The sequence below is a fragment of the Chiroxiphia lanceolata genome, chromosome 2, assembly GCF_009829145.1.
Source record: "Chiroxiphia lanceolata isolate bChiLan1 chromosome 2, bChiLan1.pri, whole genome shotgun sequence".
NCBI lineage: Eukaryota > Metazoa > Chordata > Aves > Passeriformes > Pipridae > Chiroxiphia > Chiroxiphia lanceolata.
The window spans coordinates 93,006,322-93,022,555 of NC_045638.1; the positions used below are offsets into that span (position 1 = coordinate 93,006,322).

The 16,234-nt window shown below is 41.4% G+C and overlaps 1 long non-coding RNA gene across 2 annotated transcripts; it reads right to left on the minus strand.

Moving 5' to 3' along the window:
* Positions 1-560: 560 nt before the first annotated feature.
* LOC116783469 lies at positions 561-15,953 on the minus strand. Of its 2 annotated transcripts, none has more exons than XR_004355700.1 (3): positions 15,825-15,953; positions 5,601-5,860; positions 561-669 (listed from the first exon to the last, which is right to left on the minus strand). It is a non-coding gene; the product is annotated as an uncharacterized LOC116783469 (long non-coding RNA). The 2 variants fall into 2 exon arrangements; XR_004355701.1 differs by lacking the exon at positions 561-669 and adding an exon at positions 4,807-5,145.
* Between the last annotated feature and the right edge of the window lie 281 nt (positions 15,954-16,234).

Sequence of the window (16,234 nt, forward strand, 5' to 3'; positions counted from 1 at the left end):
TGTTGTGTGCTGATGTAATTAAAGACCTTACCAGAATGCAATTAACAGGCATAGACTCACCAAGGCAATCATGACTCTGAATTTACTAATATTTTGAAATTAAAGTCTTAACTTTCATGCTATATAATTATTTTTCAGTGTTAGAAGCATCTTCCAAAATTCATCTACTCCTGTGCCCTTGTTCCTCTGATCTACCATTTCTCACACCCATGGGGAGATGTGGAAGTTTCAAGCTTTTATTGAAATTCACCAGATTCCCCTCGTGCTCCTGACCCAAGTCACGGCAAATAATTCTACCTAGTTGGCAGGGCACTTGTGCTGCATAAAAAACTACAGTGCATGCTCCCATGTAAGAGATCGGGAAAAGAACTTAAAACCTTGAAAGTAGAATTTATTTTTAACCCAGCAAAGTTGTCAAAATTTATATGTTTTGTTCTATAGAAAGTTCTGATATCAACATTTATTTTGGATGCACATCTGGAAGAAATGCCGAAACAGTAATGTTTTTACTGAAAGCAAATGTGTCCTTTCTCAGAAAAGTTTAGCTTCAGCTTGGTTTGATATAACTGTGCGTCCCTTGGAACTGCTGTAGTGCCTCCTGAGGGTGATACATCATGTTTCTCGGCCGATGAAGTTCCCAGCCAGCGTCTTGTGATGTTTTGTGGCCATCTGACTCTCAGAGTACATTGCAGAAATTTAATGAGAGAGACGATTATGATGCATTATGGGAGTATGATGTCTATAAATTAAAATGTCCACAAGGCACACAGTAACTCTTGTGGACATAAATTAAAGCTGAACTGCCCCTTCATGAAATGTTTTAATTCAGTTTGACAAACCAAAGTATTTCAATTTAGGTTGAGCTAATTCAAAACAAAGCATTTTATTTTTCCCAATGGGGAGTAAAAATCTCCAGCAGAAGTGCCACAGGGAAATTCAAAGCTCTTAAAGACTAAATTTCCATTCAGAAAAAGATATTCATGGGAAATATCTGACCCCCAATAATACATACTCCATATCCACATATTTATATAAATATATAGACAAATATATTATCACAAACAAAGAAATATAAGCCTGGACTCTTAAATATAGCTTAATGGGCTTAATATGCATTTGGTGATTTTTAAATTATAGTTTATTGTATAATATCCAAGTAGGAAAAGGAAGTCATAGAGCATTTATTTCTTACATTTATTTCTAATGCCTACATGGATGACTCTATACATTGCAAGCTCATCTCAGTAGAAGCTTTTTTTCCCCTAAGTTTCACAGGAGAGGGAGCTGAGAGGAAAAAGTGATGTGTTTCATCTCAACCTTGATGTGTTCACAGCACTGACAGGCCTTCTATTGCTTCATTACAATCCTGTAACACTCTAGCGATTGGGAGACATCTCATTACTTCTGCACAATTTTCTGGCTTCCCATTTTAAAAGAGGAAATCTGTTTCCCTGAGGCAGAGCTCTGCTATCGCGTTGTGACAGAAATCTGTGTATTGCTAGGAAAGGCCTACGTACGCCTTTTGTATTACCACTGTTGGGAAAGATTTCACTTATTTTGGACTTCCAGAAAACTTATTTCACAGCTTTTCTCAAGAGGATTTCTGTTTCCTGGAGACCAAAATTCTGTTTAGTCCCCAAAACAGAGTCCTATCCCCAGGAATCTGTGCCATCAGAGGTGGAAAGGTGCGAACAACATCAAATCCAAACACCTCATAGTTTTTAATGAGGTTTCACCATGGCAGAAAGTATGAAATTAGGCTCTTGTTATTCTTATTTCAGAAACCATGAGTCATTGTAGACTGTTTCAGACACAGAATAATGGCAAAGCAACTTTGGAAATTGACAGTAACTGTTCTTATAGCAACACGGTTTGCCACTCACAGCTGCAACGCCGTTTCAGAAGCACAGTGTTAACCTGGCCCATGACGCTGGAGATTCCACAGCCACGTCAGCTCTACCAGCTGCGTCCTGCTTCCAGCAACAGTGAGGAGTCCTGTAGGAGGGGATATTTCTGGGATGCAGCTGAGTCACAGGGACTGCAAGCACCAAGAGTGCTACGAGACTGTGTAGACACACACAGGGAGAGCCATGTCCATCATTCCCCTCTGCTCTCTGACCCCACCTGACTGTGATGGTACATGGCTATGTCGTAACAGCTTGTGACTGTGAGCTGCTTCTTGATAAGAAAACTAGACCACTCGTTTTCCATTCCTCATTTTCCTCACTGAGCTGTAGGGTCTGACTTGCCTCTCTGCCTCAACCATCTGGCTGGAGTTATCCTCATGACCTTTCCAGAGTCTCTGCTTTCCAGGATGTGTGCCTGCCGCCCCACACTGGAGAGAGTTTTCCATTTTGTCCCACTAGATATATGCCCTGGCATTTGCACTTATTCAAACCTAGTTTTGCTCAAAGGGTTCTGTTCTATCAGGTGATCAAGATTGAATCAATAGTCTGAAAAAATGCCCTCTCCTCCCCATCCTTTACCACACCACCAGCTTTGTCTTCCCCACAAACTGCATCAGCTGTAAGTTTGTACTTCTCACAGCCCACTGAACTGACATGCTTGTCCCTGTTTGCCAACAATGCATGTCTGGTGTTTCCACACAAAAGTGTCACTGTACAATAGGAGATGAATATAAACAGATTAACAGCTGACAAAAGAAGCTGAAAAACACTGCTTCTGGTAGAGGAACGGCAAAATACATTGTATAGTAGAACACTGGGCAGAAACACTCCAGGAGATATGGATATAGCTCCAGTCAAGAGTACTATCAGCTTTTATGTATTGCCCTACTATCGGGGCAATGAGGCCCTCTGTACCTTCCAGACAGACACCAGCTTTCGGGGAGAGACAAGTCTGTGCAGTGCAGGTTGCCTTTTCTCTGTGTCTGGAGTCCTTGCTACATGACAGCATCACCATCTGTAGCTGCAATTTTGAGCTAGAAATAGCATGAAACATTTTTTCCTTCCTCTGTGCCCGCTATGCCATTCATGCCACCAATGTCCTGCTGCAGACCCATCCAGTCCTTATCCCATTTACCCTCCTCCTTCCCTATATTTATGCCAGACTTATTTTGAGCCTCTTTATGTAAGCTATTAATCATAGCATGGTTAGTCACTTAAAAATAAAAAGAATTACTGGTCTATGGACGTGACAAGTCCAGCTACTGAACAACTTGGCAAGTGATTTTTTTTTCTGTTTGGTTGAAAATATTCTAGACACACCAGGGAGGTTTTTTATCTGTGTATTCATATAAAGGGAACATGTAAATGTGTCAGAGGGGATGAGATGGGAAACAGCCAACTCCTGAGCAGTTGCTAAAAGATGACACTTTGTAAACTATGTTGATAACCCTCTTGGGAGGAATAGCAAAAACTTAATTAGTACTGATATGTATTAGGAGAAGTCTTATTTTTAGAGTTCTGAAAGGAGCCTGCAGGAACTTCTTGTTTTAACTTCTTGTACAGAAGCACAATGCCTTGACTGCACAGGAAGGTGAGAAGCTTCGCAGGGAATAAGGTGACCTAGAGTTTACTGTGACTTAGCTTTGTTCTGTCCATACAAAAGGCCCGCCGACTTCTAGGAAGGACAAAAATCAGGCTTGTAATTTCTGGGATCTAAACTAAAATGAAGAAATAAATAGTTTTGACATCTGGAAAAGGACCTCAACTATGAGGTGTCCCAGATTAGTTTGCTGCCTACTCCTTGACTAATCTAGGAAAAGTCATTGAACCTTTTTGTACTTTACCTCTGTCCTGGCAAATAGCAATAGCAGGAATGTTTGGGGCACAGATAGCTTTTCCACCTTGTTCATATTTTTTGCTTTTAAGAAATGTTGTGCTTTTTGCACTAAGACATGCCTAAAACCTTTTAAAACTTTCTACAGGAGGACAGCGATGGTATATAAAATCCCTAGTAAAAACATGCTAGGACAATTCACTCAGCATGTGAGGGGCTCAAAACTAATTCAAAAGTCTAATTCAGATACATGAGTCTAACTCTTCTCCTATAAACATTAATATCGTAGTTGTCAAGCCCTTCTAGGTCAGGCCAGCCTCATCCTACAGTGGAAAAGACCTTTTTTTCAGATAAAGATTTTTTCATTAAAAGTAGCTCTGGCCCAGCAAAAGATTGCAGTTTCTTGAGAAGAAGCTCTTCTATTCAAATAGTCTTCCCTATTACAGATAACATTTTGCAGCTTTCACTCTGGACCGGTTTCATCTGGTAGCTGGGCTTTTCCATGATGCTTCAGTTGAAGTGAATGGAAAACATACTGTCAATTTTTGCTGTCAGTGTAATTTAGATACTGCACTTATCTGAGGTGACCTCACTCTTGTGGGAGGTCCCTTGGTTTTACTGCAGAACATAAGATAAAGAATAAATTAGTAATAACAAAACCAAGCAGTGAAAGACACTTGCTGAGAGCCCTATGGGAGCACTGCTGTGGATGCCTCTTCCACTGTGTGAAAAGTCAGAGACAGCATAGCTGAACAGGAAAACACGGTGAGAAAATCTTTGTATAGCATCATAGAAAGAAGACTAAAAATAGTCCAAATCTTGTTTCTCCACTTATTTAATAAATCATCTTTCTAAGGAGAACTGACACTTTGCAACCTCACAGCCATATTTTTAGGAGGTGGTAATAATTTGCAAGAATGGTCTGAGCTAGAAGAGAAGTGATTGATCTGAAGGGTCACAACAGATTGATGCTGACTGATTTAAACTGCAACACTGTTAGCTGAGATTAAATAGCAGGGAACTTTATAAAAAGTCAACTGAGCAAGAGAAAAGGCTTTTCTTCACACCTTCACAGGAGGTGTGAAGGATTCAAAGAGCTTGGAGCACATCAGTTTAAGTCTTGTGATCTATTCCGACGTATGGTTTCTTGGGCATCAGTACAGGGGATGTTTGTAGCCCTGATGGATACTAAGGACATGTCCAGGCTTCTCTCAGTGATGTTCTAACTCTACCTATGCAGTATGGATGCAGTGTTATAACACCATGGAAAAACAGCCTGTGATATGCAAGTGTTTGAGGATCTGCCTCACTGACTGGAGCCACTGGTGTTGGTGTGGTCCAGATGATTGTCAGCCATAGGAAGAGTTGAGCAAATGTCCCAGGTGCAGCCAGCCAGTGTCCATCCTGTATGGACAAGACAAGCAACAGCTTTGCTGTTACCTTCAGGAGGCTCCACCCCATCACCACCCTGTACAGATCCACATAGATACTTGTTCTGGACTGGGATTCCTAACTCTTCAGCAAAACCACTTCAGTAAATCTGATGAAAAGCCGTCCTGCATGACACTTCTCTGTTGGGTGTCCTGTTCCCTGGAGCTTTGATAGCTCCAAACAGTGCTTGTCATAACATCTTCCATGTTTCCATTACGGCTTGAAAGATAAATGAAGGGAAAACCAGCCATGCCCAGAAAAAGGAGTTTTGAATACAAATGAAATATAAATATTAGTGTACTGTACTGTCACAAGAAACACTGCTCTGAGCCACATGTATCTGTCCCCTTTCTGTATTTTAAGATGCCTCCTTAGCCCAGCTGGCAGCATTATGATTCAATAACTGCCACTTGCTGTCAGGCACTTACTATTCAAGGAAGGGTGCCGAAGAACCCAGCAATTCCAATGAGCAAGAGAGTTTTCTTGTGTGACAGGAATTGTTTATTCAGTCCTGTTTCTAAAATGGGGAGGATGCTAAAGGCAAATTTGACTTTAGCTACTAAAAACATTCAGCTTTATTAAAAATTGTTGCCAGGCCAGAAGCAATATTTTACAGCCTGTGAAGTCATTCCTCCTGGATGATTTCAACAGTGGTAATTTTCTTCCGTGTGCCTTCATGCTGTACACACTGTAGGGAGAAAGAAGTTATCAGAGATCAGGGCATATTGAAAAAGGCATAAGAAAATATGTGCACATCTCCTCTTTCTCTCCTTATAGTTCTGTGCAAATGCTGCCTCCTAGAGATTCTCAGCCTCTCCCAAGTTTCATGGCTATCTCCATTTGAGAAACTGAATGACCACTGCAGCTGCTACCTCCTCCTTCTTCATTTTCACTTCCAGTTTGTGCTCAGTGGTGGGATGAACAGGAGTGAATATCAGCATTCACCATCACAGCCATAGAAACTTTTAATGAGATACAAGGATGCCATACTTAAGACACTCCATTTCTCCTCCTGCAAACAAGCCTGCCAAACCAAAGGGCCAGGTTGTTTTGAGAAGAATGAAGGGATGCAGCTTGTCATTTGCTAGCAGTGGTTGAAGTGGTATTTCTGTTTGCTTAGCTGGTCCCTCAGAAGACCATTTCCAGGCACACTGTATTCAGGGAAGAAGTGATGGGAAGAAGACAGGTTAGAATAGGTGAGTCCGTCTGCTTAATTGGATCCTGCAGAAGGACAGTAGAGAAATTCACTTACATAAAACAAGAGCAAACTGCTGCTCTCAGACAATTATTAAGCATGCTTGGAGACACAGTCTAAGCTCATGCATAGCAGACAGGGTGTCCAGTTGCCACTTGGATTTCTGAGAACCCACTCTGTTGCGGCGAGCAAAGGCCATGATTAGTGCTAACCGTACCATGAAGTGGTTACAAGCAGAATTAAAACATGTCATATGCATAGCCACTACTGTGATTGCTATGGGTTTTGGGGAAGAGAGTGAAGAAAATATCAAATACAGCACAAGGGAATCCCTGAGAGACACAAAGGCTCAAGCATTTGTATCTCCCAGCTGGAAAGTTGAGTTGTTGAAAGGAGACTGTGGTTTTAAGGAACCTCACTGGATAAATCTGTCAGGGTGATAAAAATAGTTTATGTTTTTGTTCCATCTCCAGCAGCACCCATGTTATTCCCAGCATGGTCACAACTTAGGCCTCAGCCTCCATCTGCCTGCTTAGGGGAGATCATTTCATTGTGTCAGCTGTCTCAGAGTCATGGATGTGCATAGCACTACTAATCTGCTGCAGCAATTTTCCATGGCATCAGTCAAATTCAGCAATATTCCTTTACCTCCATCTATCTGAGTAACAGCCTCTGTCCTGTGTTCCACACCAAATGCCTTTAAAGACCAACACAATACTCAATGGTGTTGCCTGGGGCTAACCTCAAAGGCAGTTGAATCAAATTGTTAGGGTAAGATTCAGCATGTCTAACTTCAGGGGTCTGCAAGGAAGCAGTTTATGACTCAGTGGGTTGCCCTGGGTCCTCTTGAAAGTCATAAAGAGAAATAAACACTTTTAGGATCTGATCTGTTTTGCTCATTTTAGATGTCTATGTCACAATGAGGAAACTAGCACTTGGTAAAGGGAGACTGTGCATCCAGACAAGATGTCTACATCTGTCAGCTTTATCCTACCCATTGTGACTAAAGGGAAAGAGTGCATCATACTTGCTTACGTTCAAAATTTATGCCACCCAAAGCTTTCTGCCAAAACCAGCAAATCTCTTCACATGATGAGACAGTACTCAGTATTATGTGGTTTTCCTTTATTCCTTGAAGCCTGAAGAAGTCAGAAACTGTAAGTGTAAGGAAGTCTGGAGTGCAACACTGACCCTATCACACAAGACCGTTTTTGGTACATCAAAGCCCACTCACAGCTTCTGGTTGATAGTTCCAGGCCCTTAATTCACTCACTAACCTAAAAACTTCTTAAAAGTTCCATGTAATAACAATGGATAGAATAAGGGAAAAGAAGAAGGGCAGGCTTTGCTCAGAAACATGGTTTGAATTTTTCTTACTAAAGCACGGGCAAATGTTTTGCAAAGCAAGGAAGAATAAGTCTACAGCTAGTGTTTAAAATACCCTAAGTGACTAAGCAGTACTTGACCCAGCAGGACTGCAGCTTGAGGTTACTGGCAGCTCATTGCCTAGAAACTGTTTAGGCACAAATATGAAGATAAATAGCTTATTTTCATTTCAAGGAGCAAAAGGGATTTTATGTGTACTAGTTGAATTTATCAAAATTCTTTCATTTCTTCAGTATAAAGTGATATTTGTAACAATAATACATAGTGTTTGTAGCACATTTCTGCTGTGAATTTTCCTAGAAGAAAAAACCAAGGAAAATATATCCGTATTGAATTTGACAGGCAGGGATTTTTCCATCTTCCATAACTCCAATTGTTTCACTTGCACTTCATCAGAATGAAAAAGGCACAGAAGACTTAAAATTGACTAAAACTTCACATTTTTCAACAGTTTTGTGGAGTGTATCTAGATGCTAATACCTCTGAACATCATTTCAGTGTTTAACAATTGGGGGATTTTAATGGTAACATGTAATTGTTGGTTCATTCTGGCTTGTGGCACTAGATAATTATGATCCTCTCTGCTCTAACTAATGGTGCCTTCTCTACATCCTGATTTTTTGCTGTTGTAGTTCTCATGCTACTAGTTGCTAAATATATGACATCCACAATATTGTAAGCCCTGAAGAATAATAGAATATCTTCAGTTGGAAGGAACTCATAAGGATCATCAAGTCCAGCTCCCTTACAGACCATTAATTTATATAATGGGCTTGATTCTCCAACATCTCTCATCTGGAGGTGCTGCAGTGCCTTTGCAATGGAAAAGACCTGTAAATGACATAGCTGCCTAGGCTGGTTCCGTACCTATTCTCTCACATGCGCACACATATGGTTCACACTATGAAAGGGAAAGACAAGCAATCCACATATGCTGCACACCAGCCGTTGATCTGATCATGTGGGAAAGAGCACTCCATGTGCCAATAAATTAGAGCCGACTTTAAATTTTGGGTGGTGGTGATGATGTGACACTGCACTGGATGGAGCCTTGTAATCAGGAGAGCAACACTAGGCTCCACAAGACACCCCAACCCCAGCCCTGAGAGACACCCATGTTCTGTTCCTGCTCTGCTCCGACTCCCCAGTGCAGTGCTGGCATGGCCAAGCTGACTCTACCTGGTTTGCTGCTGGGGTGCTGAGCACACATAATTCCAGGGCCAGCACACCTTCCTTCAGCCTCAGACACAGCGAATGATATGCGCCACTGAGTCAGCCACTCACTCTGGCCTTTAGCTTAAGGCCCACAAAATTAAAAGTCTCTCCACTGTGTTGACAGCTGGAATCATTTTGTTTATGACTACCCTCCAGCATCACACTGCTTTTCTGACTATTCTGACTAGATGACACTGAAAACTCAGCTGAATGTTTCAGACTACAAACAGCTTTGTGAAACCAGAGTGTCCCTGACACACAGCCCTGGGTAACTGCCATCATTCATTCTCAAAAGCCAGCTTCAAACAGCACCATCTATGTTTGATACGCCCTTTCCAAACATCAGGATTTATTCTTGGGAGCACACAATACCCTGGGTCTGTACTAAAGAACTCATTGTTAGAGTTCACAGGACTCAATAAATAAGTCCCAATCTTCAGCTTGCCATTTTAAAGGAAATATGGTCAATTACATAGATAAAACTAGGAAAAAATTGCCTCACACTTCATCTGCCTATGATTAACAAACTATACTCTGCTCTGAGACTAGAGAAAGGGCAACATCCAACCTGGCTGTTTTGGGAGCTCCTGAAGAGCAGATGTGTCTTGAAACCTTAGTATGACACTGGGCACTGCACATCATTGCTCCAAGTGCTCCTCTACGCAGGAACAAGTGGCACAGCCACCCCTTCCCCACCAGCATGGATCCGTGTGGAGCTTCATGATGAAGCTCTTTCCCCATCTTCTTCCTCTGTGGGAAGCAAGTGTGGGAGGTCTTGGTGTGGCACAGTCCAACAAGTCTGCTGTCTGCAGCAAGTTCTACCCAGCATTTTTTTTCCTGAACTACCTCTGGCATTATTCAGCTAGATCCCTGCATGGTGGAGATAAGTGTGTGAACGTGAAGGAAAGGGCTGAAAATCAATTGCAGTAAAGTTTGCTGATGAGAGGAGTGCCATCGGCAAAAAAGGGAAAACACACTAAAGACATAGCGGGCCGAGAGAACAGTGTGTTTTGCTGAAGAAAACTAAGCCTGTTTCAGGGTCTCAGTTCTAATTTTTAAGAAATTCTGTAATACCATTGAAAAAGGTATACAGTGAGAACTGCAGTCTGCTACTGCATCTCTGCAGCAGTGTCTGACTCTGAGGTCAAGTGGGCAAAAGTAGCTTACACTCTTGGCAGCAAGGGATGGATTTTGCAGAAAATGAGAATGAACCCACATGCGGTGACCTTCAGAGTGAAACTATTTCCTTTAGACTGTCTTGATGGATGGATGGACAGAAGGAAGGAAGGAACAAAGGAAGGAAGGAAGGAAGGAACAAAAGAAGGAAGGAAGGAACAAAGGAAGGAAGGAAGGGGTAAGAAATGGGAGACTAATGTTGTAGGAGAACTGAGTTGGAAAAGGGTGAAAGATTGATACCTTATAATTAAAATACAAGGAAAAAAACCTGTAAGCATGATTACAGAACTACAGGAAAATGTACTGTTTTATGCAGAGTTCTGTATAAATGGATAAGTCTGATTAAAAGCCTAGGGAGAGAGAAAACACCCTGCAGAAGGAAAAAAAATCAGAAGGAGGTTTCTTTGCTCATTGGCAGTGTTATGCTGATTCTTCTTTCCCTCAACTATTACAGAAACTTGCATTACGGTCATTACTCCTATTCATTTGTTCTCCTTTGCTTTGTAAACCAGGAGAATGACTTCACCATAGAGACAAGAGGGCAACTTTGGGCTACCTGGAAATTTTACCATCTCTAGTGAAGAAGGTTTAAATAGTGACAGAAGCTTTACAGCACAACACAAGCAGAGAAACATGACACTCCATCTTGGGGAGATGACACTTGCCAGCTTCTAGGCTTGTTATTGATGTCCTATCAGATACAACCACACCGGATTATCCTGTCAGGAATGGTAACATGCAGCACAGAAGGTGCAAACAGTTATTTTAACTCACTGCAGGAACATGTGCACTCACACACTACACATTTTGAGGATGTTACCCTGCGGAAGGGACACCTATCAGCTAAAGATAGGCATAAAGCATTTGGAGCCTTCTCAACACATGCTTGCCCCGGTCATTTTTATATACAAACAAGCTACTTCTTGAAAGCAAGGACTGAAGCTCGGATGAGTATTTATTGAGCATACACTTAATTAAAATGCTGGGTTTGCTGCTGAGGCAACAGACTCATGAAAATAGAAGGAATAAAAGTCAAGAACTTTTGAGCTGAAGTGTTTGAAAAGCAAAGACTCATGAAACCACAGGAGCTCTGAGTAAATGTCTTGTCTGAATGCTAATTCATGCCACTGAAAAAGTATATATAACACCAACTATAGCAAGAAGAAAAAACACGTGTACTTTAAACAAACTAAACCCCTCCAAAACCACCCTGAACCATATGCAGTGCTGGAATACACTTACTTGGGGTATATATTCCCAAGGAGCAGTTTTTATCAGCCAGTAGCTGGCTTACATTTTCTCAAATAAATAAATTGTATGTATGTGACTTTCTATTGCTTCATGAAAACAAAGTTACATAAAAGCTGGTTATTTGCAGCATAACCTTTCTGAAGAAGCCTCAGCTGATATCAGGTAATTATTTGCCACCCGAATCTAATACTTTCCACCCTGTGCCAAGTCATTTTCATGGGATCTGCAGGGTGTGATGTGGATCAGAAATACCTTCACCATCCGTCAGTGCTGAAAATCACTGGAGCTGGATCCGTCTGCCCGTGTTTACTCAGCAACCAGAGTCGCGTTGCTAATGCGAAGGTCGCCCCATGTGAACCCATCAATCAGTGAGCTGGCTTTTTCAGCTCTGTACCAATATCAGAAATAAGCTCAAGGGAACAGCTTTTAACCCTTCACTGTTTTTTAATGGCTGAGTCCATCTGTCCTTCATGGAAGTAGTTTTCAGAGTCACTTCCAAAGTGACCTTCTGTATACAACTTCAATACCTTACCTATGAGATACACCTCTGACCAGCCCACGAAGCTGTAACTTACCTGCTGAATACATCTCAATATAGGTAGTGTAGCTAAATAAGCTGTAACTTCTGGATTTAAATGTCAAGAAAACTCCTAGTGTGTATGCTCTAAACTGATCACCAGCTATACTAAGATACAGTTTAAACATTTCAACTCAAAACAGAGTATTACATTTAATCACAACTAGCTTTCAATTTTATTTAAGGTTGAAGTGGTTCCCGTGGGTTTTTTTATTCCTAATTTGATTTTTGGGGGACCTCTATGTTAAGATAACAAGTGCAGTCAGCTGCTCAGTCATACTTTAGGGTAGTGTTCTATGTGCCCTTCTGCTTTGTACAGATAGATGCCTTTATGCTCTTTTTGTGATTAAAGCTAGCCAAATTTATTAATTCAAAACATTCTTTCTATTTCTAAATTGTCTGCATACAGATTGGGATTTCCATTAATTTCATTCTTACCTGAAATTGTTCAATGGGTGCTTTGTCCAAGCACACCTCAGACCGCAAACTTTTTGTCACTGACCTGCAGTGACTGATTCAACCATCTCATGTTCCCAGTACTGAGTCTGGTAGAGCTGTGTGTCTGTGTGTGGGTTAGAATCCTGAACAGAGAAGAAAAGGTTTTGATGAAGGCATCTACAAAGATTCACAACTGCAAAACCTGAAGAAGCTTATCTTGGAGCTTGTGGAAAATAAGCATAACTAAAAAATACAAGATCTTCATTTGCCACTGAAGCGTATTCGCCTCTTGGCAATAGTTCACAACAACATGGGCCCTGGTCTGAATTCTGACTTTATAAAATTTTAACCCTACAGAAGTGTCCTGAAGCATTCAGTTAAACAGTTGAGATGACCTAGATTACAGCTTGAGCTCATAAAAGCTGTTCTTTTAAGAAGTTCAATCCTGTTTTACTCCGAATCAACTTGTGGAGAGAAAGTTAACTGTGAAATAATCCATAGCCTTTCCTTATATGTTCTAGATTATTTCAGTGCTTGTTTTTCATTGATTTGGCTGCTTTTTGTTTTTGATAAAACTGTTCTAAAATTTGTACTCTTAAACAAGGTATATAATAAAAAATGAAGTGATCAATTGAAAGTCAACTTATTTAGAAAAATGACACTTTTATGTGATGAAATTTTGTGAAATCTTCTGAGAAATAAGTGCTTTACAGCATGTTTTTGCAGTGTTTGCCACTCATGCTTGAGACCATTAGCTTACACACATTCTCATCTGTATCGTTTCTCTAAAGTATTGCAATGGGAAATGATTTTGGCTTCTTAGCTGTTCTGCTGCTCACACAAAATCCAGTGACAAGTCATCAGAATGTCTGTGATGAGACAGTGGTCTCAGCAGCTTTGTGCAGTGGCAGAGATGACAGTGCGAGGTGCTAATACAAGTCAGTGATTAATGGGATGTAAGAACACAGATAGATTAGATTGGATTAGGCATGCATATGTTTAGTTTAAATTTAAACCTTAACCAAAAAAACAAAGCAAAAAAAACCCTCCCCAAACAAACAGATAAATAAAATCTTGTTGGTTTTTGCCTTGACAAAACCCCCAAGCTATTCTAAATCACTCTCTGGCTTTCCAGTGGCAAGGAGCTTTAATTCAAAGAAGTCTTAGGCAGCCTGACAAATCATGGTCTCTAGATCTGAACTCTTTCTGTCTATTACCTGTTTTATACCTGTCACAGCAGCAGCAAAGACAGATAAAGGAACCAGCAGCAGGTTCCAGGGTGAACCTAACCCTGGGCATATTGTGTGTTAGATTGATGTAGGCAAAGGTGGGATTTAAAATCAACCAACCCATATAAGCAATCACTCCCAATTCAGTATTAATCAGTTGAGAGTAATCCTTGCTACATCAAGAGCAGTAGCTCAGTGTAGTACTATGAAAATCAATGAAAATTCAAACGGTATCACAGATGTACCCTCTGTGCCTCATTTTTCTGCAGATGAAACTGGGCTGCAAAGTTTAACAGTTTGTAGTTTGTATTAACCTGTGGCTAGACTTGTAGGAATCCATGGCTCTCTGTTATCATGCACTGGGGCATCAAGCGATCTCCTCCTTACAGACTCCTCCAAAGTTTTTCCTTTCCTGTAGGACCACTAAGACAGTCCTTGTATGAGCTATGATTTCCTGTTCTCCTGCTAGTTTATGCATCAACCTCAACAAAGCCAGGTCCATGCAAGCACCTGTTTAATCCAGTTTAAACCACCTCTTCCTTCCTGAAACAAAATGCAGGGTATCTTCCTGTAATTTTTGCCAACACTTTAATTTGAAATACTCTGAGGTTTTATTTTTTAAAAATCCTATGTATTTTCTTTTTTTCTGCCAAATCATGCTCTCTCTTTTCCTCTCAGTGCTCGAATACCAGGTGACTTTAAAGGAATTGCTGAGATAAGGAATACGGAAGATTAGTATGTTCCCTCAGTAGCAGCTCTTCACATGAGAGAGAGAAGTGTGCTTTGGCCTTTAGATATTTTTTCCCTTAGCTACTACAAGGTCTTGGTAAGTCATGGCCAAGTCAGAGCCCTTCATCTCCAACATGATCTCATCGGACATTTTTTGATCCCAGGAAAATGCTAAGGAACCTATTCAGAGAAACCTGGCTCAGTTAGAGATAGAAGCACATCAATAAACACCTTGGCTGGGTATCTCTACCATGGCTAATACAGAGTTCATGGAAGTGGACTGGGATGATCGCTGTTGGTTCAATGTGGAGATGCCATTGGCAGGGTTTTGTGTGAAGCAGAAACCAAGCAAACCCAGCAGACAGTGCCACGTGTTTGGATTGAGGCACTGATACGCTGCCAATGCTTTAGCAAAGATCTCCTCCAAAGTTCTTTTAGCACAACTACAAAAAGAAACATAAACATCTGTGAATGCACTGCTGCTGAGACCTGTCTCACAGGCAGTGATCGCAGGCATGTTCAGAAGACACACAGACCTGTCTGTAGTGCAGCTTGGGCTTGAGTGCATCAGAGAATAGACAAGAAATTAATTACACCTCTTTCTGTTCCGGCAACTGAATTTTAACCTAGAGCTCTTTGCTGCCCCTGAGAATGTTTTTCCTGAACAGCCATGATGAACATCCTCTAAGCAGTGAGGGACACACTGGACAGGGACTGCACCAGGGTGCCTTGAGTCAGTGTGGAGGTACCTCAGCCCAGCTGTGGGAGAGCAGAGGAGCCAGCTCTTAACAGCCACCCCAGTACCACGATGCCCTTTGCCGCCTGGAGGGAAGAGGGTAGTAAAGGGAAGAGAGAGCAAAAGGAGCATTTAGAAGTGAATCAGTTAAAAAGTTTCTCTCCATGTGAACCTGTCAATCTTCTGTAGAGGATTATGTCCACTGGGGTGAGTAAGCCCAGGCGCGCACACACACACACAAACACACACACACAGACTTTCGCATAGTATCACTAAGACCTTGTGGTTAATTATAGCTCTGAATCTGACAGAGAAAAATTAGAGGGGAGAGGGACAGCTGCGGGATCCTGGGGTGTAGGGTCTGATTTCCAATGCAATCTGCAGCCCACCAAAGATCTTCACTTTGGAAAAATAAAGTTCAGCCATTTCTAGTCCCTGCCTGCTGCTTTTCCATTGCCTCATGCATGCCGTGAACCTCTGAGCTCCTAGCAGGGTCCCCATAGCAGCAGCCTGACCCATGCTAAGCAAGGGTGGCTTGTGCCAATGAAAAATATACATACGCTGGGATTGCTCAGATCTCCTTTTCTTTCTGTTCTGCTTTTTTTTTCTCTAGCTTATTGCAGGGGATGAGTCTGTAAGACCAGTGCTAGTTTCTTTCTTCCTAGGTCTGCCTGCAAATCTCTCCTAAACCTGGAATTAAAATGAGGTGGCAAGTTTTACCTTTTTCCGGTGACATGTCATCTGACTCTTCTGATGTCCAGAGGCAGAGCCTTCAGAAACACTTCTGTTGATTCTACATTTTAAGTATATGGATAGTTCAAGGTCTGGGTATTGCTTCTGTCTTCCTTTGAAACATGGGAGACTTCAGGGAATCTTGCTGCTCATCTTGAACCTGTTTACATGCAATGATCTCATATTACATTAAAAAAAAAAAAAAGACTCCATAAGGTGGTTGCAACATGAGCCGAAAGGGAGAATCTAAAGATTACATAAAACTGGGATCACTATGTTTAAGGTTTGTACCTCTGGTCTGGGCTACAGTGGTTTGAGAACCATTTTAATGTACACAGACAAATAATAATCCCTCATACTTACTAAAGTACAGTCAGGAGTTGGGACCAGGTCTCCAC